Consider the following 24,310-nt stretch of genomic DNA (forward strand, 5'->3'; position numbering starts at 1 on the left):
GGGGGGAGGGGGTGGGGGGGGCAGGAAGCAGCTTGTTGGCCCTACTCCAGGGCTGACTCCCAGGAGACTGTACTTACACTAGTTGATAAATAGACGACTGCCCAGATGCCCAACCAGCGCCCCCACCCCACCTCCCTGCCTGTGCAGGCCACCTCAGAGCCTTTCCCCAGCAGACAAGGACAGAGACTCTGGCATTTGACAGGCCGGCCACCAGTGTTAGTATTCACACCTGCCCCTTGCTCACATCTTCAGGGTCATGAGCTTCTGACTCGCTACCACTGTGTACTCAGTCCCTGCCAGAAGTCACCAGCCCCTTTCATGCCTGTGGGATCCGTGTTGTCTCCAGTAGAAAACTCAATGCTTAGAATCAACCCAAGGCTTCCAAAATCCTAAGCGCTTCTCTTGGCATGTCCCCCATGCCTGGGTGGGGCCCCTCCTGTCTCCTCACATCCCAGTTCCTTTAAACAGGTCCCCGTGTGCTTTTTCAGCCCCAGAAGACACACCTGTCCCCTTGTTAAGGCTCTGCCAGGTGTGACAAACTCACCCTCACCCAGCTGAGACTCAGGCCATCTGGGACTTTCCCGAGTCTTCTGTTGTTTCTAACTTTAACATCATTCCGACTCAGCACCAGTTGGAAATTCCCAGCCTTCCCTGCTCTGGCTGAAGCCAGGGTCCTTGAAGAAGCAGAGCACTGGCTTACATTGGAGTCACCTATGCTGACCAAAATCACAGACATGGAACTCCTAAGCTCTTCAGAGGGACCACACTGTGACGACATCCATGATATTTATGATACATATTCATAATAAAATCACTTTTTCAGTTATCCTAAAATCTTGCCTATTCTGCTCTGGGTTGTGAAACCACTGCCATAGCTGAGTAATGGTTAAGTCATGGGGATTTTTTGTTTTATTTTGTTTTGTTTTTCCTCATTTGTTTTCTTGCTCACTTTAATAAAATATTGCTTACAGATGTTTGAGAATTTATATTAAAAGTGAATTCCAATAAAAGCCTGTTAATTCAGTGATTTAGCCTGATTCCTTAACCCCCCTTTTAAAAAAATAACATGTGTGCTTGGAATGGGGGGTGTGTCTTCCTGTTGTCATTTCCTGAGATAAACGTGTTGGGAAATGAAAAGCGTCGGAACAGACGTAAATATCACTTTATGTAACCTACGATGAAAGCTGAGTTTAGAGAGCCTGAATAGAATGCAGTCTGACTCGCTTTGAAAGAGATTTACGATCATGGGGTCCAGTGCTTTGTCTCCCACGGGTTCTGTTAGTGACTGTTAACTCCTTCAACTCGGAGTTACTCTGTGCAGCCAGAGGAGGTGGTAGACTTGCAGGCAGATGGGAAAGGCAGGAGGTGGAAGCTAGTCTTATCGAGTCACCCAGACAACACCAAAAACTACACCCACACAGGAGCAGGTTGTCCAGCAAAGAGCCACAGTTGATCATGTGGATATGTGCTTTATTGTATAATTATGTATGTCTGTATGCTTATACGCATGGGTATAGTGTCTGCAGATGCCAAAAAAAAAAAGGGCATTAGATCCCCTGAAACTGGAGTTACAGTTAACTGTGAGTTCCCTGATCTGGACTGGGAACACTGAATTTGGGTTCTCTACAAGACGAGCAGGCACTCTTAACCACTGAGCCAACTCTCCAGCCCTGGATAGATCTATTATTAAATTTTTATTTTATTTCTATTTGTGTATATACGTGTTTGTTTCTCTGTGTGTGTGTGTGTGCATGTGTGTGTAAATGCCTGTGGAGGCCAGACAAGGACATCGGATGTCCTGGAGCTCCCTGATCTGGGTGCTGGGAACTGAACCTGGGTCCTCTGAAATAGCGGCAAGCACTGTCAAGTGATGAGCCATCTCTAATCCTAATCATGTAAACATTGTTGGGTAGAAAATAATCCTGGCTTATTTTACAAAGGAAGGCACAGACAAAATGAAAATAATTCAGCAAAAGACAGTTTCTTCTTACAAAAAGGGTGACCAGAATGTCAACTGAGCTAGTAAACACGCTTGCCAAAATGGCCTTTTATCTCTGACACAGGTGGTAACTACATCTCATCCCAGTGGTGGGAGCTGGACTTCACAACATGGCATTCGATTGGCTAATCAGCACAAAGGAGAAAGGAGCAGTTCAGGAAATATAGGCCTTGGTCAAGCTGACTTTGATGGCAAAAAGTTTCTCAAAATATTAAGCATACTGATGTCCCAGCAGGTTTTTTTTTTTTATGTTATCTTTTTCTGTGTTATTATCAAGATTTTCCATACTGTCTTTTTATTTTATTTGTGTGTGTGTGTGTGTGTGTGTGTGTGTGTGTATTCATGTGCATACGAGTCTACAAATGGGTGCAGGTGCACATACACAAGTGAATACGTGTGTGGAAGCCAACAGACACCTTCAAGTGTCAGTCTTCAGATACCACCCACCTTTATTGGATACAGCATTTCTCACTGGTCTGGAACTCACCAAGTGGGCCGGGCTGGCTAGCCAGTGAGCTTCAAGGAGCCACCGGTCCCTGCCTCTCAGGGCTGGGATTACAAATGCCTACTCCTGTGCCCAGGACAGTTGCTGTTTGTTAGTTTTTACATGGGTGTGGGGATCAAACTCAGATCCTCATGCAGAACAAGTACTTCACTGGCTGAACTACCTCCCCAGTCCCGGAATGCCTTATAAAGGGGGAGTTGGGAGCTGGAGAGATGGCTTAGTGGTCAAAGGCAGAGTACCTGCGTTCAATTCCCAGCACAGACAGGATGGCTCCCAGCTGTCTGTAACCCCACTTCCAAGGGATCTGCACCCTCTTCTGGCTTCCATGGGCATAGACTTACATGCAGATAAAACACTCATACACATAAAAATATCTTTTTCTCCTAAAAGAGGGCGAGTAGAATTAATATTTCCAGTGGTTGCTTTAGACAGCCTCGCTGGGGCCTTTTTATCTGAGCGTATTTCCTGCCGCACGTCTGAAAACCAATTCCCACAACAGAGATTGCTTAGGCTGGCCCCAGGTTACACAGTGGGGAGGGCGTGGTTGCAAATGAGGGCTGCTGTGGCTGATTCTGGAACATTCAACCTGGATGGAAGATAAAAAGCGTGGTTTTAAAAATTAAAAGGTGTGTTAGCCTGACCTGTGCTGGTGGTTTAAATACCCTCAGAGCGAGCTGGGCGAAGCTGCTATTCTGAAGGTCCAAGATGAAAATACTTCTGGACTTCTAGGTCAAAGGTCAAATTCCTTCTGCAGGTGGGACCACTGCACCTCAGGGGAATACCAAGCTCCAGTTCTTCAATGACCTTACACATCTGAAGCTTTACTGGAATATCTTATCATTACTTTCCCCACCCAAAGAATAAGAATAAGAATTTTAAAAATCCCACACCATCTGATTTTACAAATTTTCCCATCTCTTATTTGAGTTTGCAATTTTCTTAGATAACAGATGGCCAGAAAAATGTGTAAGCCCAAATAAAAGGAAAGAACAGTCACGCTGCTTCTTCCTTCACTGTGTGTGTTGCCTTTGGAAATTAACATTATGTAAATGAACCCTCTGGTGTGAAGCAGGAGCTCTTGAGGGCTTTAGTTTGGACAGTGTGTAAGCCTCTCTCTCTCTCTCTTTCAGCTTTTAATGTTTCCTTTTAAAGAGAAAAAGCAAAAGCATTTGGTAAGAAACGTTTTACAAGTTGTTTTGCCCATAGCCAGCCTAGAATCAGGAGGGATACTGGAGTTGGCAGAGCCCTCAGAGGAGGCCCTTTCAACTGACAGAAAGGAAGAGATCCAGACTAGGGTTCCAGCCCCTCTGCTTTGGCATCCTTCTTTCCTCAAGGAGTTAAAAAGTGTGGGGTTGGGCGTGATCAGCCAGATGGATTTTAACAGTAACATGGCTCTCATTGTTTAGATTATCCTGTTGCAAGTACCGTGTCTCATTTACCTTTTATGGAATAAAGTGTGGAAAATTGACCACAGATGTAAGTAACCAAGAGCGATGGGGAGCTGTTGTTACCAGGCCTCTCTCCTCCCCTCTCTCACACGCCCGATCCTGCAGATAAAAACGAAGAGGAAAATGTGAAGCAGACTGAGAACTAGCTCTGCTTCGATCCTGGCACAGGCCCCGGCATCCTTAGTCCTGTGACCTACAAGTGTGTACCTCCAGGCTTAGCCAGGAGACTTGTGCACAGGTTGCTGTCAGATTCTGATATCCAACCAGTGGTTAAAGCAGAGTGTATATGAGTGGTTTTCCCAGATGCATTTGAAAGACGGTGATGTGGGGCCATCCCACAGCCTTGCTTGCTGCCACAGAGTCAAGGGGTGATGTGAGGGACCTCGAGAGCGTGGAGAATGTTGTGCTGTCCTTGCTTTGATTGCTGTCACAGCTGCAGGATGGCAGGTTAACCAGGGATGGGTCCTGCCTGGTCCCCAGAATGAATTTCTAAGATTACAAAGAGTTGAGGGCCTGGCATAGACCAGCATTGAACAGGGCGTGTTACGACAGGCCTGCATTTTCCTTTACAGGGGCTCTCGAGGATTACCAAAGCATAAATACCTTTTTAAAGCCTCTGGGGAAAGTCATAAAGTAGGCTTTACAGAAGCTTCTTGTTTTCTGTTTTTCCTTTCCTCCTGTGCCCTCCCTTGACCAGGCCTTGCTGGATTTTACCTCAGGCCCTTCTCTGGGGCCTGAGCCACCTCTGCATGTGACTGTGCCAACAGTCAGGTGACTAAGTCCTGCTTCTGGTCTTTTGGAGGAACCAAGGGTCAAAATTACCCTTGAAAACAAAATTACCTCAAAAACAAGTGAACTGCAGGCCTTGCAGACTTGTCTTCGCTCTGTGTGGAGCCCACCATGAAACAGAGTCTCACTCTGGCCACACATAGTTTCTGTCTTCTTTACCACCCCCAACACACACACACACTCGCATGCATGCATGTACGCACACTCACACACATGCACATGCATGCACACACATTAGCTCTGCCTCCTGCCAGCCCTTACTGCTCCCTAACCACTTCCTTTTCTTTAGAGTACTGACTCTGCTGCCAGGAACCTCCCAATCATTCCTAACCCACTCCTTGCATGCTTTTTGGGAAACCTGGGCCTGCCTTCCAACATCTCATCTCTCCCAAGCTCCAGGCTTTTTCATATGTCCACCTAGGTCATTCTCCTCTGAAGCACCTCCTCCCCAGAAGCTAGGGTACTTGGTGTGCACCCACAGCTGACTTTTAGGAGCTGAGGTGTTCTTGGCGTTCATGAAAACTGTAGGTGTCCATTGAGACCATCCTCCCACCCTGGCTCCCTGCTGAATTTGACTCCCCTGCTCACCTGTCTACCCACTACTTGGTTCCTCTGCCTTCTTTGTCTCTCTGTCCTTGAGAGCCACTCAGCCTGTGACTTTCATTTTCCTGTCTTAAATGGACCACACTAGGTCTGAATATCAGCCCTCCCTGGTCGCCATTCTCCATCTTTCCTCTTTATCGTTCATGATTTTTCTTTGGCCCCTAACTAATGACCCTCCATTCTCCAGAGACTTGGTATCCTCCCAACCCAGCCCACTTGACAGTTGATTATTTCAGCTACACATCACTGGGATGATGACAAGAGTGAGCGTCCCCGATTTCACCCACTCCACCTCCAACGTTTTTTGTGCACTCACTGCAAGAACTGTGTAGTCCTCATTCGAAAAAACTAGGAAACGCTCTGCTAGCCTTCTTCAGTTCTGCTGGGAATTGAGGCTGCTAACCTGACCCCCCAGCCCCGCCCCTGGATGAACACACACACACATATACAAGCATACATGCACTGGGCTTCCCAGTCAGCAATGTTTCCTTCCCTTAATCACCTGCCTTGAAAACTCATCCAGGGAAGACACTTCTTTGCTTCCATTTACGCACAAGTCCTGGCTCCACTCCACCCCACTTACCAACTCTCAGATCTTTCTTCATTGTCCCAAGTTCTCTTCTGTTGCTGTCTTCTCTTCTGCCCTTGTGATGAGGGTGACTTGGATTCTCCTTTCTCTCTCCCTCTTCTCCACCCACCTCCCAGTGGCTTTCTCTTTTCTTTTAGTTTCTTCACAATTATTACATCCCTGCAGAAGTTCAGGAGGTTGGCAGTTCCAAAGGCTGCACCTAAAAGCTTGCTTCTATCTCAGCACATGGGAATAGAACCTCTACAAGTGGCTGGTGAGGCTAGCAGTCTGTGTCTGTGATCACTTGGGAGTCCTAGGGGAATCAGTGTTCCTCTGGTGGTGATGTCGAGGATTGGTGTCTGAGTCTGTGGAGTTTAGAGCAGGGCTTGGGTGACCATATTGGCCATCCATATTCTCACCTCCTGGGCATATGGGCTCTAGCCTGGAATGAATCTGCCACCCACAAGCTGGTTGGGCTATGGAAACTCTGTGGGGTTTGGAATTATTCTTGGTACTTCAAGCCTACTCTCCTCCCACCATGGTGTGTCCTTGGGGAACTGGTTTCTCCCAGGTGTGTCTCTGTTATTATTTGTGAAATGGTATCATTCTTTCCTGAGGATGACAGATAATGAACTAGTGGAAAGATAGAGACACTATTTAGCAGGTGATCAGGCTGGTGTGGTGACATTGTTCTGTCCTAACAATAAGCCTGACACCTGCCAACTCACCAACAATTACTTATAACCTCTTTCCTGCATATACACACTAGAATGAGAATTGAGAAGATTCCTGGAGCTGGCCCCAGATCTCAGGCTGCTGAAACCCCACACTCCTTTAGAGGCTCTCCATGGTCTTGCTTTGACCAGGTGTCCAGGACATCCGGCAGTAAGACTTGTAGAGATGGGAAGGCCAGTGGGACTCCGGTAGATAGGATGTGGCCTGGAAAGACTGCTTGGCATAAAAACGTCATGTGGTATAAAGTAAGTAACAAGTCATACAGGCTTCTGTGGACAGTAGTTAGGGAAGTTAAAATCAATACCAGAGGCACCAGGGAGCCATTGAGTATTTTTTAATGAGAACATGATGAAACAGGATTGGGAAAAATAAAGTTCCCCGATTGAAAAGGTATTTTGGAGAGCTAAGGATGTAGCTCAGTTGACAGAATATTTGCCTGGGTTCACTCCCAGTACCACATAAAACCAGATGAGGTGGTGCATGCCCATAACCCCAGCAACATCAAGATGGAGGGAGACAGGACAGTCAGCTCAGTGTTAGCCCCATCTACGAATGACTATCTGAGACTCTGCCTACAAATAAATAAATGACAGCTAGACATTTTGATTAGAGGATGGGGAGAAGGAGGATTCTCAGCAGAGAGCTGTGGGAATAGGACTTTGATTTGAAGCGATGCGAAGGAGAGAAGGGGCCATCAGACTGTCCCCAAATGGAAACGTTATTGAATATATCAGTAACAAATTAAAGATGAAAGAAAAAAAAAAACTTAAAAGTGATTCCAGAGTTTATGTTGGAGCTTGTGGTAGACAGAATGTAGGCAGTATGAGGATTCCCATCCCACTGTACCCCTTGGTAGTTGTGGCTTGCTGTGTGCACATTGTTGCAATCCCAGCAGAGAGACCTTTGCAACAGTTGCTGAAGCAGCTGAGCCTGCGGTCACCACTTGCCTTCGCATACTTCATTTGGGTACTTTCTCCCTTATGGGAGGAAGGCGCTCCCTCCTGGGCAGCCAGATTAGCCCGAATCATCCTTGATGATCATTGGGGTGACTTAGGAGAGTGCCCTCACATCTTCGGCCTCCACTTTGTATGAGGCTGTCTCTTGTTTGCTACTGAGTCCTCCAAGCTAGCTGACCTGGGGCTCGCAGGGATTGTTCTGTGTGCGGCTCCCACCCCGCTGCTGGAGTGCTGGGATGTAGGCGTGTACTGCCGAATCTGGTTTTACGTGGGCTCTTGGGATCTGAACTTTGCACCACAAGCACTGTAACCACTGAGCCATCTCCCCGGCCCCAATTCACCATTCCTTACTAATTTATTTGAGTTTTACAAAGTACTAATCTGTAATGATTTGGAAATAAAAAAAAGAAGAGACCTTGGGTCTTCTCTTTGTCTGGCTTGAGAAACAGAAGAAGAAAGACACAGAGTCTGTGAGAAAGGACAGGCAAGGAGTGGAATGCTGGACATGGTCTCCCTGCCTCTGCCAGGCAACCTTCCACCCATCCTTCACAGTCCACTTCTGGGTCCCCGTTTTCCAGAAGCTTCTCTGCCCTCCCTCATCTGCCCTCTTCTAAGTCTTAACAGAGGTCCATCCACCTCCACTGTACTGTGAGAGCATCCACTGTCAGCATTGTCACAGTACAGAAACTGGCCATCTGGGTGACACCCCTCCCCACTAGATAGGAGCAGTGTGAGAAGAGCCCACTGCCATCTCTTCTCTGGGCCCTCCCTGCCTTGCGTGCTGTTGGGACACAGGGCAGGCTTGTTCTCATGAACTGAACTAAGGAGAACTGAGTGGAATTGAAGGAGCAGTCTTGAAGACATTCAGAGATGATGACATGTGGGGTGAAGATAAACATGCTTAGACCGCGCTTGGCAGCCAAGTCTCCTTCCAGACCGGAAGGAGGAGGCTTTCTTCTGCTGTGGGTTAGACGATGGGGTTGGGGTGTCCTGATGGCTGGAGCTGGCTGAGCAGTTAGGCTGAGCTTGCTGGGAAGGCAAGAGATGGTACCCTGGGCTCTGCTTCCAGTTCATCTTGACCTTGGCCCTCTGATGATCAGTATTCATTCATCACATATATTTCAGACCTTATCATAACTCATGAACTTAGCCATCACTCAGCAAGTACCTGCTGCAGTTCTGCTCTTTCTCCAGCTCCATGTGAGAGACGTTATCCTTCACCTGAAACCCTCCCAGTGTACCCATTACTGCCCACATCGCACAGATAAGCTCACGGAGGTTGAGTCATTTGCCTCAAAATTAAGGCAGCTCGCCAGTGGCAGAATAAGGTTTCAAAACCTCCCTTTGTCTTCTCACGGCAGACAACACCCGCAGGTACTGCCCTATAAATGTGTTGAGTTTTTCTAGAGACAGTAGGATACAGAATGCAGAGAAAGGAAAGAGGGAGGAGGCAGTCTGGGGTAGAGCTCGACCCAACCAGTTCTGAAGAGGAAGGGAATAATAAGACTGAATCTAGAACTGGGTGTGGTAGTGCAAGCTTTAATCCCAGCACAGGGGAGGCAGAGGCAGGTGGAACTCTGTGATCTCTAGACCAGCCTGGTCTACAGAGTGAGTTCCAGGCCAGCCAGGGCTACACAGTGAGGCCCTGTCTCTAAAAAATGGTAGTGAGTCTAGGATGGAAGGTAGTCAGTCAGTGGACAGGGATTGTGGGCCTGTGGCAGGTGATACTGCTCCTTCTGATCAGAGGGACACTTGTTGAAGGGTCACTTTGATTAGAGTGTCTTAAGGCCCAGTTCCTAGGCTACACTAGAAGGTCTAGCTGTCTCTCAGAAGATTCCTCCTATGTTCCTGTTATGGCCTGGGGTCCCTTTAGAAGTCACTCCCAGCCCCTGAGCATCAGCAAGAAAGTTTGTTGTTCTACATGCCGTCCCCCAACTTCCTCCACTGCCTGCAGGGCAGACTGCTCCAAAAGGCTGCTGTGGTTAGGTGGCTTTACCTACATAATCTCCTGTGAGTAACTCAAAATCAAAACTAATTACATCTGTGAAATCTCCTTTCCCAGTAACCTACCACCGGCAGGCCGCAGGAGCCCAGTCTGGTCACAGCCCTGGGATTAGAACAGGAAATCATAAGGGGCCATTTTCGGATTCTGACTACCCCAAGTAATTTTTTTTTATCTGCTTTAATTACTGGGCTTGGGGAAGGGGGTTCTGCTGCTTATGACCAAATAGTAATGAGTATAAGCCCCAGCGGCCTCCACTCTAGGGGGAGGTGGGTTATAAACATTGCCTTTCTGACCTCTTCTGAAATGCCATCCTTCAGTTTCTACAAAAGAGTTGGGAATGTGAAGATGTGGCCGATAAGACCATCTGCCGGGCTTCGAGTGCCAAGAGTAATGAGCATGGCCCCTTGCCTCTGAACTCTCTTGCAGAAAACTTAACAAGCAAACAAACCCCATTTTTCTCGGCTGTGGATGTAGTGATGTGGAGTGTTTGCTTAGTATGCAAGAAGCCTGGCACCATAGACAGGCTATAATCGCAGCACTTAAGAAGTGGAGGCAGAAGGGTCACAAGTTCAAGGTCATCCTCAGCTACCTAGTGAGTTTGAACCTATCCTGGACTACGTAAAATCTTTCAGTTTAAAACAAACAAACAAACAAACAAACAAACCTCCTTAAGGATCACCATCCAAGTGGGGTCATGAGTGATCCTGAGTCTTCCCCCATGATTTTATTCATGAGCCAAACCCACACAGAAAATATGGGCTGTAAGCGGCTAGAGGATTCCAGGTCCTGATCAACAGGAGTGATGTTGGTTCATCGGTGCCATGAAGCTGGAAAGCTGTTCTATGTAAGCGTGCATTTATCCTGAGGGTATGATCAGGATGTTCCACACAGAAAGGAATCGACTGGGGTAAAAAATGTAAAAGAAGAATGCAAGACAGAGTATGCTGTTCCCTGCAGACAGAGATCAGAGGAGTTTCAGAAGCGTTTCATGACTCAGAGAGAACTCATCAGCCAGATCTGCTTGCAAGGCGGCAGGACACAGAAACAGCACTTCTGTGATTTTTGCCTCCCACTGCCTGCCGTCCGCTCTTACTGTCCACAGTGCCATGGGAAGTCAGATAGACAGAATAGCTAAACAATTCACCACCTAGCTTCACAACACCGATGATCATACAGAGGGTCAAAAAATAGCGTGTGGGACGTTAGAGGGGAGGGGAGAAACTCACCTTTGGAAGAGAGGTGCTGGCAGGTTGAAAGATGTTGTAATGTTACCAAATCAGAGAAACTTGAAACTAGGGAGGCCTCCCTGCTGCCACCACCTCCAGCCCCTATTGGTGTGTATACATACCAGCTCTTCTTCCACCATGTGTGTCCCAGGTATTAAAAGCAAGTCATCAGGCTTGGCTGCAACAGCTTTGCCACTGAACCATCTCACCAGAAGTGCAGACGCAAGAGTCAAAGATAGACAACTGAACTTCTGCCTCTTGGTCATTAGAGGGTTGAGAATATTCATGCACATTTCTATTTGACAAGGCATTGACTGAGGCTTACTCAGCCCTGCCCTGGGCATTTGGCATTCGGAAGAGGATCCTGCCCTGCAGAAAAAGGGCTAAGCAGAGTTTTGAAGCAGGCTGTGGTCTGGAGCAGGCTCTGTTTCTAGAAGGAACTAGACGACTTCTAACTACTGTGTTCCCAGAGCCAGCTCAATGATGGAATCTGGAGAATGCGGCTCCATTGTTGCATGTGTCTCTCTGAGGCAGCCTACAGATGTTAGTGTAAAGTTTAATGAATGCTGGTTACAAAAGAATGAGCTAAACATACTCCACCTTTCAGGGACCATCTGAAGGAACAAGAGTAGGGTAGTACCCAGTTCAAGGGGAGAGCCCCCAACTATCAAGACCTATGGCTTTTAGTTGCAGTGCTTTCAGGAAAGAAACACCCTCTCCCTCTCAAATATCTTCAGATGCTTTCCCTTGATCCAACTCTGCTCAGCGTGGAAGGCAATGATGCAGCCACTTCTGCACAGAGAATGGAAAACAGGAAGGAGGGAGGACAGAAACAGGACTTCTGGTAATTTAACCAATCCTGGGTCCCATCAGTTGGCCCTATCCCTATTGACACCCTGACAGTCTTAGTAAGATTGGGATCTGGCCCTGGCTGAGGCTGGGCCTCAGGCTAAAAATCTCTGTTGCTTCATGTTGACGGGAGCTAGGAAGAGCAGGGGCTGGCACTGTACCTTTAAAATAACAGCTTGTTTCTTACATATGGGGGCCACATGTCTGCAATTTTCCAGTATGGTCTCAATTTCAAATATTCTGTCCCATTTTACCCATAAGAACATTGGCATTTGTCAGATCACATGTTCCAATTTTTGACTCAGAAAATATGGTCACTGTATCCCCTAGACCACAACAAATGCCAGATGGCTTAAAGAGCTAATTTTTTTTTAATGGCACACTTATCCCAATTGTTGAGGGAAGACAATTTTCTGACTATTGAAGCAATTGAAGAAATTATCAGTGACAAGTTTGATGGGTTCAATTATATTTTTTAAAAAACACCTTTTTGGTATATCAAGGAAATCAACAAGCAAAGGAAAGGAGAGGCAGTAGATGGGGCACGGTGCAGCATGACAACCAACATCTCAATAGCCACATACTTTGGGAAGAATTGTTTTAAAACCTTAAAGGACACAATTAAGTCTTCATTTTGGGGGCTAGGGAAATGGCTCAGGAAATAATATGCCTGACATGCAAGCCCGGGGACCTGAGTTTGGATCCCCAGCATCCGTGTTCAAAGCTGGGTGTGATGGTTTCATCTGTAGCCCCATGTGGGGTAGAAAGGGAGTCATGCAGGTCCCTGGAGCCAATCCACTGTCAGTCTACCCCACTCAGTGAGCTCTAGGTTTACTGGGAGATCCCATCTCAGAGAATAAGGAGAAAAGCAATGGAAAAACAGCCAGTGTTTGTTGCGGTAAGTCTCCAACCCAAATAGGACCGGTCAAAGAAAACACAACTCAATAATTAGGAGTTATTGCAAGCCCAGATTGAGCAGATTCACCACTTCACTACTCCAGCTACGAGACCCTTATAACTTGAGGGTTTTCCAGACCCTGAGTCTGTCCTTCTACCTCCTGCTTCCTAGTCGTCCTCCTCGGTTGTCCTCGTCCTCTGTTGTCCTCTCTCTCCTCTCTCTCTGCTCCCTTCTCTCTTCCCACCAACCTTTATTTCTCCACCTTCCTTTCTTCTGCCCAATCATTGGCTCCAGCCTTTATTTTACAAATTAAGATGGGCAGAAGGTTCACTAGAATTCACCTGTGTACTGATTCACTCCTCCTCTGCAGCCCTTCACAAAAAGGGGAATTAACATCAAAATACAAGGCTGAGGCTATCCACAAGTGTTGACCTCTGGCTCCACACATACATACATGCACCCATACATACATGTGCATGCCCTTACATATCTACATATCACATGCACACACATTTTCATTGGACAAATGTTCAAAGTTCACACATGGAAGCTGTAAACAAATCTTAGGAAGAAAAGTTTACAATTCACATTAAGAATTGGAAATCACCATTTCATACCTACTACTTTATCAAAATTAAATAAAAGCCATCAAATGTAACATGGGCAGAGTTTTGTAGAAACATAGCCACCTGGGCTTTGAAGAGGACATTATGAATTATCTTCTAGTTTTTCTTCCTGTGTTACAAGAAACAAAGAGATTACAAGTTGTTCCTTTCTGACCCAACAATTCTACTTTTAGAAATAAGAGTGGAGAAAATAACACTTGAGACCGACAGGGAAGGTAGGTAGATCAGCTGACTTAATTTTAGCTAAGGTGACACAGCCCAAAAGACCAATAGGTGCATGGCAGTTCAAGTGTATTGTAATAGGCCAGGGTGAGTGAATGTTTTGTATTATTAAATATCAACTGCACTTGCCTTATAAACATGTGGGAAGATGGATTTTGATAAAAACACAACAAGATTATCGCTGTATGGTGGTGACCACATGACAGCTAGTCTGTCTGGTCCAGCTGTAAGAATCGGGTGAGAAGCTAAACTTTGTCATCTTTTCATTTCCTGTGATGAAGCGCATCCTGTTCTGGCCCACTGTTTCTTTATTGTTGGTCTTAGACATTCTAGCCAGAGGCAAGTTTTCCAAGTGGGGAAATATAAGAACACAATCAGGACCCCAGAGCTCTGAACAGTAGGTCTCAGAGTGGATGGCACCTGCTTCCTTAGACAGATCCCTCTGGTGAGGACAGGGTCTTCCAGAATGGTGGTGTATGCACTGTCTCTCCTAAATGTGAACCATGAATGCTGAAATGCCTTGCTGTAAGTGGTGAGGAGGATCTTTCTGTGTCTCATGAGAGCCCTATGTCATAACTGTTTACACTTGACTGCTAAAGTGCTTCGGCTCTACAACATCACAACACTCCCGCTGTGGCGAAAGTCAATACAATCTATAATATAGAGCGTTGTGGTGTTTTTAAAACCTCAAATAAACCTGCTAAAAGTAAAAGTGGAAATGGATGGTGACCATTCATAATGCAAATGTGAACTTTGAAAAACCTAACCTATGACCTTTGGGTGTGGGATGTGAATTTTTTGAGGCAAAGTCTCATGTATTTCAGCTTAGACCACTATGAGGCTAAGAATGACCTTCAACCTCTGATCCTCCTGCCTCTGCCTCCTGAATTCTGGGATGATAGGCACCGTGCCTAGTTTTAAAGTGCTGACATTGAGCCACCATGTAGGTGCTAGAAACCAAACCCAGACACTCTACAAGAGCAACAAGTGTTCTTAGCCACTGAGCCATTTCCATTTTTTTTTTCCTTTTTAAAAATATTTTTTGGCATTCATTTATTTTTCTGTGGGTGCCTGTATGTGCACATGGATGGCACAGTGTGCTTGTGGAGATCAGAGAGGAGTGTGCAGGAGTTGGTTCTCTCACTCTACCAAGTAAGTTCTCAGCATGGAACTCAGGTTGTCAAGCTTGGCAGCAAGTGCCTGTGCCCACTCAGATAGATGCTCACTGGGCCATCTTATCTCCTCCTCTTCCCTTCCCTCCCCTCCTGTCTCCTCCCTTTTCCCCCTCCCTCCCCTTCCTCTCCTTTCTTTCCTCTCCTCTCCTGCTCTGTTATGTAAATCTGTGTGAGCTGACATTTGGCTACACAGCTTTATCAGAATTGATGCAGGGGAGAACTGTGTGGAACAGAAAAAAAAAGAAAGAAAGAAAAGGTGCCTGTGTATTACAGCAACTCTAATTTGGGTTATTCATGATGTTTAACTTGTTTTGAGATTTTAAATCTCGATAAATAGATTTTTATGTTTATCGAAAAGGTCATATATTATAGATGGCTAAGAAGCACCAACCACTGAAGTGCCTCTCCTGTAGGCGACATTGCAGATAGCTGCGTGGGCTCACTCACTTTCACTCTTTTTTTTTTTTTTTTATTGGTTATTTTATTTATTTACATTTCATATGTTAGCCTCCTTCCCAGTCAAACCCCCATCCCCTCCCCCATGCTCCCTGCTTCTATAAGTGTGCTCCCCCCACCCAGCCCCTCCCACCTCATCCCCCTATCATTCCCCTATGCTGGGTCATGGAGCCTCCACAAAGGCCTCTCCCCAACAAGGCCATCCTCTGCTACATATGAAGCTGGAGCCATGGGTACCTCCCTATGTGCTCTTTGGTTAGTGGTTTAGTCCCTTGGGAGCTCTGGGGGGTTTGGTTGGTTGATATTGTTGTTCTTCCGGTTCTTTCGATCTTATTCTGTAGACTCTAACTCTCTTTGTCCTCTGGTCCTCTTCAAGCATGCGGCCACATTAGTTGTTCTCTCTAGGGGCCATTTATGTGTCCCTTGGCAGGAGAATTTAGACAATGTCTAGGGACATTTTTGGTTTTTATGCCTGGGAGAGTAAGAAGATGGCATGGGTCAGAGAGGCCAGGGATGCCATTAAATCCCTCAGTATGCAAGGCAGTTCCCTGCAGCCAAGGATTGCCCAGAGCAATGGTCAGTGGTGCCTGTACTGACTGAGCTTGGAGCTACACTGCGAGTGTTTCAGGTGCTAACATGCCTTCACAGCAAGGCCATTCTCTGGATGTTTGCAAACTAATAATCACCATCATCAGCTGACATGCTAGGCGTGGTTCCAAGCCATCATATCTGCATATTCAGCCCTTACTAGAGGTCACTATTCCCTTATTTTACTAAAACCAAAGAGTCTTGGACCCAAGAAAGCAGAGAGGTAAGAAAGTAAAGTAACTTGCCCTAGGCCACGCAAACCTGTAGCTGATGAGAACATCTCTCATAGTAAGAACAGTCAAAGAGAAGAACTTGTATTAACTTAAACTGTGTATATATGTGTGTGCATGTTTGTGTATGTGAAGATGTGGATATCTGTGTGTGAATGTGTGTGGAGGCCAGGGGCCCACGTCAGGGGTCATCCTTAGTCTCTCTCCACTTCATTGTTTTAAAATTTATTTTATTATGATTACATGGATACATGTGTGTCTGTGTGGGAGTGTATACAAATGAATAGAGGTGTCATCAGAGGCCAAATGCATCAGATCCCTCTGGAACTGGAGTTAGGGTGGTTGTAAGCCACCCTGATGTGGGTGCTGAGAGCTAAACTCGGATTCTCTATGAGAGGAGTATGCACTGTTAACCATTGAGACATCTCCCCAGTCCTCACCCCTCAGTTTGTCTCTCTCTCTGAGCCCGAAACTCACTGATAAGTTTGGATGGCCGGGCAGTGAGCGCCAAGGATCTGCCTGTTTCTAATTTTCTTCTCACTGGGATTTCAGGTGTGTGTGTGTGTTTGGAATGGGAGGGGGCATTGGCGATCTGAATTCAGATCCTCATATTTGAGAGGCAGGCACTTCACCAATAGTCATTTCTTTCCTCAGCCCTTAAATTTCTGTTCAATCAAGAACATTTTTGGCATCTTTGGGCATGGTCATTTCTTTTGTCTTTGCTGGGAGCTTGTGGAATAGATACATTCTACTATCCATCTAAGATGCACAGAAAATAAGACTCGGTGGAGCTTGGCTTATGTTTATAAACTGGTGCCATTTACAATTATTGTCAGTCTCCCTCTATTGTACTATAATCCCAAGAAGGCAAAAGTCTTGCTTTCTTCCTATGCTGGTAGCGAAGCCCCTGCTCACCTTCAGTCTGGCAACAGTGTGATGAAGAGAGGAGAGAAGGAAGTAGCTGTATATTGACCATCCTTAGATGGGCGAGTGGAAGCCGGGCAGTGGTTTGGCCAGTGTGTCATAATTTTCTTTGCTTGGGTGTTTTCCTACAGCTCCTTCATTCTCTGGGCCCTCAAAGCTGCCCATGAGAGAATTGTCCTAGCCACCCCCCAATCTGGTTTGAGCCCACTTAGATATTGGAATCTTCTCTTGGACTTCATCAGAACAAACAAAAAGGTGTCTGATCTTGAGTGGTTTAAAACACGTGGTAAGGCCCCTAGAGCTCCAGACAGGTTCGATTCTCTACAACCTGCTCTCCTAAGGAGGTGGGCGTCCATGTCCCTGTTTAATGAAATTTGATGACACAGAAGACTAGATAGATCCCTCTTTTCCCTGTCTGCTATCTGGATATTTTCAGAACCTAGATAATTTTATCCTATTTACATCAAACACGTAGGTAATGCTAGACTTTGATATCTGTATTATTTCTGGGGAGGCCTAATAAGATTATGAATGACAGTAATTGACATTACATGCTTTAATTAAATTTCCTTTGCTGTGAATCAGAACCTTTTAGCTCAGTCCTACAGTGCAATCTCTAGGTTTGTCTTTTCAATACGCTAATAAGTTAAGCAGTAGGGACAATATAAACTCATTTTTGGAGATTCTCTATTCTGTAGATTAAATGAGATAATGTATCTAAGGGGTGCAGCTTAATGCTGGTCACATCATCTTTTAATTAAAGGCCATTAGGTCAATTTGCATATTGGGTCTGTTAGCTTCTGACTAGTTAGAAGAATATTAGACTTTTTATGTTATTATGATCATTGATTTGGCAGGTATGAAAAGTGTCCTTTGTTCTCTGATAGTGGGTGGGATTGATACTGTAGCCCATCATTTATCTTTCTAGGGTTTCTACAGGGTCAGTGGGGACTTGGAATCTCTTTTTTCCAGAAGAGAGAAATTAGCTCCAGAGGTAGCCCCATGTCACCCCCATCTTCTTCCACCCCAGCTCAACAAAACAAAACCCTTCCTCCACCATCTAGAACAGCCAGAGATGAGGACCCTAGGTATCAGGTACTTCAGACCTAACCTTCTTCTTTATATGAGTGGAGAAAGTATCCAGACCTCAGAACATACACTCTCTGTAGCACCACCTTCCAGAACAGTCCACACCTTGGCCTTCAAGATCAGTTGCTGCAGAAAAGAAAATCTCTCTAATGGGTTCAGGGGACAGATGAGCTGTCCCCTGACTCTCATTTTGACTCTCATTAGCAAGACCATTTTCATCCACTTGCTCAGTCTGTCCCCATGCCTAAGGCAGGGAGACCCTTGTTGGGCCCCAGAGGACAGACCTTGGTGGTGGTCATCTCTGCTACACTCTGCCTTTATAGTCCAAGCATCTTGGTACCAAGTCCTGAGTCTCCACAGGGATGTGTCCTCTGAGTGCAGATGACCTAGTCCCTGAGTCTGAGTTTTAGTTCAGCACCAATGCCAGTCACCTTACTACTTTGTCTGCAGATGGAGCTGATGAGTGGTACCAGCCTGACAGGGCTCTACATCAAACCAAACCTGGCAGCAAACTCCATGGACCACAGTGACAAATATCTAAAACCTATGAGGGTTTTCTTTTCCTTAAGACAGATCTGAACTTACAAATGTGTTTGTGTGTATTCTGTCACCTTAACTGTCCTATCCATAAGCTTAGGCTTTTCCTCCTGATAGTGCAGCACCCACCTAACTATTGAGAGAAACCTTTGGAGGTGCCACATGGCCACTGCGTGCCCAGGGCTGGCTGAGGTCACCCAATTGTACCTATATCTTGCTTCTGCCTACACTCATGACTTCTAGGCTGTAAGGGGCTAAGAGATTTCAGAAGACCCTATTTGAAGTGGCTCCCAAGCATTGACCCTTGGAAAAGGGCACCAAGCCTACTGTGCCTGCCACTCTGTCTCTACTCATCACTTGAGATATATACCCCAACACAGCAGAAACAAACAGGCAGTCCACATCTCCGTTGCCAAGAGGCAGGAGACAGGATCCTGCTTGCTCTTCAGCAGATCCACAAGTCTCAAGTGGCATCATATTAAATTATATAGGCAGCCACTGGTGCTCAGCCGAGGTTGTGCTCTGAATCGTTCTAGGCAAGCAGCAGCCTTCTCAGGAAGCTGTGGGAAGCATCCTATCCATAGCTTTGCAGACCTCCAAATATCAGAAGACTATCCTGAAAGCAGACATAGGGGATCCCACAGAGAGAGGGCAGCCGCACAGAAGAGAGGATGATTGTGGCTGCAGTATTAGACCATGGGCTGCGGGGCACTTTGCCCTAAAGGTAGGACCAAACATGGACAGAGTTGAACATGGTGGGTGGGGGTAAATCTGTCAGGAGTGCCTTAGCCAGCTTCTCATATTTGGGTTTCTGAGATGAAGACCACTCCCTCTTACTCTTGAAGGATCTGCATGTATGTAGACAGGGCTTTCTGTCTAAGGTGGTTAGACTGCTGTTAGGGAAAATGTAGAGGGGTAGGGAATGAGATAAATAGATAGGTAAGGGGGTGAGGGACTTAGACAAGGAAACCAATACCTAATTGGGCCACATTCATCCTCCACTCCTAAATTAAGCTTGGACTTTGGCACTGCTCTGAGAAGTGTGTGCCCCTCTGTGAGCTGTCTCCTACTAACTGCTTTTCCCAGGATCTGTCTACCAGCTCTCCTCCATAGCTGGGACAGAATAAGTGTCTTGATTGACTCTGGTAGCAGGAGCATGAAGAACACAAGGATCTCATTCTTGAGAGCTTTCGGTGCAATTCTCCCACCTGGTTTAGGAGGGCTCAATTCCAACAGGTGCTCTGCGGGTTTCATTGATGGGTATGTAGGGTCATTGGCAAAATTTTCCACTCAGCTTCTGTCTATGGTAAAGCAGGGCTTAAAAACTTACATGTGGGTTTATGCCTGAAATTATGGGCTGAAATGCCTCCTAGGATGATTGACAGGTTGCATCCATTTGAGCTTCTTGATCCGAGTTCTGGAAGACCACGGTTAATGAAAATCCAGAGGTCTTCCTGGCCTCCTTAAAGATCTGTAGGAGAATATTGGCTCCCTTGGGGTTCTCTTTGCTTCTGTTACTGATGAATTCTGTCATGTATGAAGTCACCATTCACCCCTCCAGTAAGCCATTTGTGCTGAAAGTCCCAAGCAGAGATGATGACTGCTAAGGACAAGAGAGGAGCTGGGAGGTGTGGAGTCCACAACTAAGTCCCAGAGATCCCTCCCTGAGCAGAACAAGTGTCACCCTAGGGTTGGGATGGCCCTGGGCCAGATACAAAGGGAAAGAAGGTGGTAAGAGGGGTCACACCACCATTGAGAGGTGGCTCTTTGATGTTGTTTCCACAGGATATCCTTAAAAGCAGCGAAGAGAAGTATTTCCTAAGTATTTGCCAGTTAGCTGTAATTTCTTTCTTCGTTAAAATTGCACTTTGGTTGGTGAGATGGGTGGACTGGTAAAGGGGCTTGCTCCAGGCTTGAGGTCCTGATTGTAATCCCAGGAACCACATGATGGAAGGAGAGAACCAATTCCTACAAGTTGTCCTCTGACATCTACACACACAACACACAACGTATATACACACATACACGCACAAGTAAATAAAATTTAAAATCTTAAAAAAAAAGTTTTAAACTTTAAATTGCAATTGATGTATTTTTTTAGCTTAAGTATGCTGGTGGGTATATATTATGTATTTGGAAAGTCATTACATGTGAAGATTATGATTGCTGCTTGCTATATTAGTTGCATTTCTTTTGTTGTGGTGTATGTGTGTGCAGGTGTGGGTGCCCAACATACCTAAAGGTGCTGGGTATCTTCTCTGACTGCTCTCCAACTCACTATTGAGGCAGCACCTCTCACTTGAACCCAGAGATCAGCACTTTGTCTAGTGTACCTAGATTGCTTGCTCCAGGAAGCCCCTGTCCCTGCCTCTCATGCATTAGGATTATGGGTGGGCCACCATGCCCAGCTGGCCCTTATATGAGTCCTGGGGATCTGGACCCCAGTCCCCATGCTGAGCCATTTCCCAGATTTCTTTTTCAGCCTGGCATTATCTTTGCTGTGGCAAGTGGCTTGCTCTTATCTGCCTCCTTATTTTTGAAAACAAACTCTTGGCTTACTTCTGCTCATCACTACAAAGGACCATTAAAAGGAAAGATGAAAAAAGACCCAAGTATGCTGGTAGATGCCTACAGTCCCAGCTGTGGGACAGCTGAGGTGGGAGAATGGCAGACACTTTGAGACTGGATGCAGTCACATAGTAAGACTTTGTCTCAAAAAGACAAAACATCTTTTTAATTGAGAAAACAAAACCAAGTGACAATGTAAAACTTCTAATGCACATAAAGGTAGAAAGGAGAGTGCAAGTCCCTGACCCCTAAGCAAATCTGTCAATCAATTCACCAACGAAGCAATGATCTTTACTTCCTTTTTCGAGACAGGGTTTCACTGTGTAGCTCTGGATGTCCTGGAACTCACTCTGTACACCAGGCTGGCCTCGAACTCACAGAGAGCCATCTGCCTCTGCCTCCTGAATACTGGTATTAAAGGTATGTGCCATCACTGCCCTGCCAATCTTCATACTTCTTACCTGACCTCTCATCTCGACTAGAAAGTTAATTTGGATTAAATCCCAGATATAATGATAATAATAATAGTAATAATATATTTTTATGTATTATGCACAAAGACTTTAAACTTTTTACCATTTATTTAGGTATAATTTTTTTTTTTTCTTTTTAAAGATTTATTTTGTGAGTACACTGTTGCTCTCCGCAGACACCAGAAGAGGGCATCAGATCCCATTACAGATGGTTGTGAGCCACCATGTGGTTGCTGGGAATTGAACTCAGGACCTCTGAAAGAGCAAACAGTGCTCTTAACCACTGAGCCATCTCTCCAGCCCTAGTTATAGTTTTTCAATATTTAAAATTTATATTTCAGGATACCATAAAAGTGATTTATTTCATTATAGAAGGATTTTTTATTTAAAAAATTACATAAGGAAAAAAAATCAATTCCTTACTATTCTCAGCCTTTCGTTTTCTAAATTTTGATCACTTAGTAATTACTTTTCCAGCATGCTGGAATCAATATTTAAGACAACAGCAACAGAAACCACACTGGAATTGGTGGCTTCCTGTTCAGGTTCTTTTGAGTCTTTTCAATGTTCCCCCTCCCCCTGGAGAAACCTGTAGAGTTTCTAACAGTCTGGACTCTGCTAATTGGACGGTGGAGGTGTGATTGAACTTATTCATCTGGCCCCTGCATTTCCAAAGCTTGCTGGGTAGGGGTGGGGTCAGCATAGCTTGTCTCTGGAGAGTGGGAAGCCTTACTCTTCCTTGCCTCTCTTTGTGATGCAGGGAGCCATTGGTGGTTATTGTTTAGATAGCTAGTCTATTGGGGCATTGGACCATTATTTATAAACTCGCAAAGAGCTGGAGGTAGAGCTCCCAGCATTGTGCTGGGTCTCTCACCAAGCCCTGGGACTCACTGACTTACAGGGGCCGGCTGGCTAGTGAGCCCCAGCCATCCACCTGTCTCCACCTTACACTGGGATCACAAGAACTAGTTGCCACACCTGGAGTTTTGCAGGAGTAGTGGGGTTTAAACTCAAGTCTTCATGCTTGTGCAGGAGGCACTTTCCCAACTAAGCCACCTCCCTGGCTGCCTAGGTGATGATGATGATGATGATGATGATGATGATGATGATGATTTCATTATTAATCCTTGGGTTTACATGTTATTGATCTATTTCAGTCCATTGCTATCTCTATCTTTGTTGGTGTTTAATTTTTCTACCTTTGGCCCTCCGAAGCCTGACTGATACTTCTATAGCTGATGGAAGCCCACAGCTGACGGGCTTCCACAAGTCAGATGACCCAGGCTCATCCCATGTCTCTGGTCTGAATATGTTCAGACTTTTAGAGTCAGCCCCTTCTCTCAATGGCATTGAATATTATCTGCCTACTTCTGAAAACTCAGCCAAACCAGGGCTACAACTCATGGCAGTACTGACTTCTATGACAGCCACCTCAGCCGTCTCCCCTTTGCCTTCACCATGTGTCTTCTTTTTCCTTAAGCATCTTCCCTCCCTCCAAGACTCCATCACAGCCATCTGATGGCCCTTCACTGTATGTGTGGGTGCTCCACTGTGTCACGTGCCCCAAAGCATCTTTCTGCATTGTGGAGCCTTTGTGTGAGCCTGTTCCTTCCTCATCATCCTGTCATAGTCCACCCAAGACAAGGGATGGTCATTTCTTACAGTCTCTTCTTAGTTTTCAAGACCAGATGGCTCTCCCAGACATTCTTAGCCTGTTAGATCGTCTCTGGCAAGCCTCCCTGTCTCTCCTAGTGGTCACCCATTACTAGACACACACTGACTTGAGGTGGTGAAAAGGCAAATGAGCAGGTACTGAGTGCTCAGGGAGGAGAATTCTGCCATGCTGGGTGTTTTATATGTGTTATGTCATGGTAGCTTGTTACCAACCTGTGAGCTAAGCGGTAAGATTCCCACTTTGGAAAGGAAGTCAAGAGACTGTGCTAGGATTCATCCAGGGTCTGCTATCTCCAATGGGCCGACTAACTCAGTCTACCTTATCATGGGAACATGCATTCTGGACTATACTTCTACCTGGCTGAATTCCCTGAAGGGCACTCTCTCTCTGTCTCTCTCTCTCTCTGTCTCTGTCTCTGTCTCTGTCTCTCTCTCTCTCTCTCTCTCTCTCTCTCTCTCTCTCTCTCTCATGTGTGTGTGTGGTGTGTGTGTGTCTATGTGTCTATGTGTGTTCGAGTACATGCACATGGTAGATGCCAGGGATCAACCTTGGATGCATTTCTCAGTCGCTCCCCACCTTGCTTTTTTTATTTGCAAAGGTTCCTGGCTTTCTGGGAACTCATGATTCAGTTAAAGTTGGCTGGCTGGCCAGCAAGCCCCAGGGATCTACCTGTCTACACCTCACTAGTATTGGGATTACAAGTACAAGCCACCATGCAAGCTTTTTCTGAGGATGCTGGAGATCGAACTCAGATCTTCATCCTTGCATGGCTAGAAATCTTCCAATGGAGCTTTATCCTCGGCCTCTGGAGAACCTTTTCAGAGGTGCCCTTCAAACTTGCAAAACTGTTTTTTCTTATCAAGGGGCTGGGCACTCCTTTCAGGGCTAAACCCACATATTGCACATTCTGGCTTGTGTGATCTTGACTTCACTTTGATGACACGAATGGTTGTGCCAGCCTCCAGCCTGTCCTATCTGGAGCCACTGAAGTGCCTCTTCCTCTAAGAGGCTCTCTCTATCCCTCTTCCGTGTGAGCAGGTGGGGGCAGCTTCTCCTTTGTTCTCTTCACTCCAGATGTAGGCGTGGCTGTATGAGTTATTCTTTGGGAGTCTATGATAAAAGCATCTTAAGGAAGGAAGTGTTTGCTTGGCTCACAGCATGAGCTA

General features: G+C 45.9%; 1 protein-coding gene and 1 long non-coding RNA gene across 2 annotated transcripts in view; one reads left to right on the forward strand and one right to left on the reverse strand.

Annotated features, from left to right (window-relative positions):
- Parva (parvin alpha) overlaps window positions 1-24,310 on the forward strand; it is a 151,557-nt gene that overhangs the window by 64,393 nt on the left and 62,854 nt on the right. The gene's annotated exons all lie outside the window — the stretch shown is intronic.
- On the reverse strand, window positions 1,454-6,489 carry LOC143435548 (uncharacterized). The gene is made up of 3 exons (XR_013105924.1): window positions 5,928-6,489; window positions 3,944-4,051; window positions 1,454-3,090 (listed from the first exon to the last, which is right to left on the reverse strand). It is a non-coding gene; the product is annotated as an uncharacterized LOC143435548 (long non-coding RNA).

The sequence above is a fragment of the Arvicanthis niloticus genome, chromosome 1 (assembly GCF_011762505.2).
Source record: "Arvicanthis niloticus isolate mArvNil1 chromosome 1, mArvNil1.pat.X, whole genome shotgun sequence".
NCBI lineage: Eukaryota > Metazoa > Chordata > Mammalia > Rodentia > Muridae > Arvicanthis > Arvicanthis niloticus.